Source organism: Podospora anserina, chromosome 3, assembly GCF_000226545.1.
Source record: "Podospora anserina S mat+ genomic DNA chromosome 3, supercontig 1".
Classification (NCBI taxonomy): domain Eukaryota; kingdom Fungi; phylum Ascomycota; class Sordariomycetes; order Sordariales; family Podosporaceae; genus Podospora; species Podospora anserina.
In genome coordinates, this window is record NW_001914832.1 from 312564 (window position 1) to 314845 (window position 2282).

The window sequence follows — 2282 nt, forward strand, 5'->3', positions numbered from 1 at the left end:
TGGTAATTATGTATCTTTTTAATTTTTTTAATTAGAATATTATTAAGTATAGTTTTCTATCCTCGTTTCGTTATCCTAACTACCTTCCGATAGTGTAATCGGAGGTATTTATCTCGACCTCGAAAGGTCGGTTTAGGTCGGGAAATTTAAATACTAAATCCGCCGTAATAATATTTTTAATAGCCTAAAAAGTTTATTTTTACTCTTCTCCTTACTTAAATTTAACGTTCTTCTTAGTTAAGTCGTTTAATAATTTTACTATAATACTATAGTTCCGTATAAATATCCGATAGAAATTTATAAATTTTAAAAATTTTCGAACCCTAGTCTTTAGTTATTCGGCCGTTTTTACTTATAGTTTCGGTTAGTCTTTAACTACCGCGATTTTCCTTAACTTTATTTATATCTCCCTTAACGAAATTAAATACCTTAAGTAAACCGTTTCCTATATATAAAACTCGTTTTTATTTTTATTAACCGATAGTCCGGCTCTATATAACGCGTTTAAAATTTCCTTAACGTATTATTTATATTCCTTTAAAATACGTAAATAGATAAAAACGTTATTAAAATAATAAATTATTATTTTATCGAGATATTAGCGAATTATATAATTAACGAGGGTCTGGAAAGTTATTAGTATATTAGTGAGCCTAAATAATATAACGAGGTATTCGAAATGCCCGTAAAGCGTGCGAAAAACTATTTTCTATTCGTCCCCTTCCTTAATTCGTATATACGCGTATCTAACTAATATATTAAGTTTAATAAACTATTATGCCCCTAATAGTTAATTCCGTAACCGCGAAATTAATAGTAGTAAATAACCGTTCTTTACCGTTTCCCGATTTAATTATCGATAATTTATATATAGTCGTAGACTTCTATCCTTCTTCGGTACGAAGAAAATAAAATATTTAGCCAGCGATATAAATACTTTAATATATCCTTTCTTAATATTTTCGTTTAAATATTTCCGTAATTCCTTACTTTACTTATCGTTAGTGTAATAGACCTGGAAGAGCTTGAATTTAGTTCCTTCCTTAAGCTTAATTTTATAGTCCTATAGTCCCCTCTTTAGTAGACCTTAAAGGTATTTTACCGTAAATACCGGATACCCCCGGTACTTTATTAATACCTCTTTCTTTTTACTTTTCTTTAAGTTATTATAATAAATATATTTATCCTTTATTACTATTATAATTTTTATTAACGTAACTATTCCTATTAACCTTACTTTTTCGATTTTACCGCTTATATCGATTAAATATATTAATATTTCTTATATTTTTTACGGTAATACTGTAAAGGATGTTTATCCCGTACTTTGCTTTTACCGTACTTTTAATCTCTTATCGTTAGTTAGATACTTCCGGTATACTCTCGGTCGTAGATAGTTACTATCCTTCTAATCGATATTTAAATTATAATCCTCGTACTATAATTACTTTAAGATTATATTTTTTTTTAGCTCTATATCTACGATATCGAAAATTATTTTCGTTATTTTTCTTAATACTATAATATTTAGTAGTAGCGTCTCTCTACTTATTAATTAAGTAAGGAAAGGTTCTTTTATAATAACCTTTTCCTCCTTTTTTCTTTACGGAACTCGGGCTTATTATATAAATCTTAATAAAATTAAATCCGCTTTTACTTCGCTATCCACGAGTATTTACGTTTAAAACCCTTTTTAACGCGCCGCTACTCGTAACCTTTTATTTTTTATACTCCTCCTTTATATAATAGCGATTTCGCTAATACGTAGTTCGTAGTCTTTTAGAGGTTTACGGTTTCCGCGAAAGGCTATAGCCCTTTTCCCGATTATTATTATACCTTTAAAGTATCCTTCTTTATCGAATTATTTAGTAGCTCGAAATCGATTAACTATTATCGTTAAGTTTTTTTTTATTTTTCGTTCCTAAAACTATTCCGAGCCCTTTTCTTATTACGTACTTTATATCCCTTAACACTAACTTTATAATACTTTTACGCCTTTATTTATAAATAGAGAGCGTAATCTAAGCTCTTATATTACGCTAAACTATATTCCTTCTTTTTAACCGACTCTTCTCCCTAGCTTATTACTTACTCGAGGTAGTATCTCGCGTACTTAAGTATAAACTATATAATTTAGAGTCCCTTTTTTAATTTAATTGGGTCTCCCTGCCTTTATAGGAAGTAATTATTTAATTTTTTTTATAATTAACTTTATTTAACTATAATCCTTATAATAGGTTTAAAAAATCCGTTCTCCTGCCCGGCAATCACCGGCGTATAGC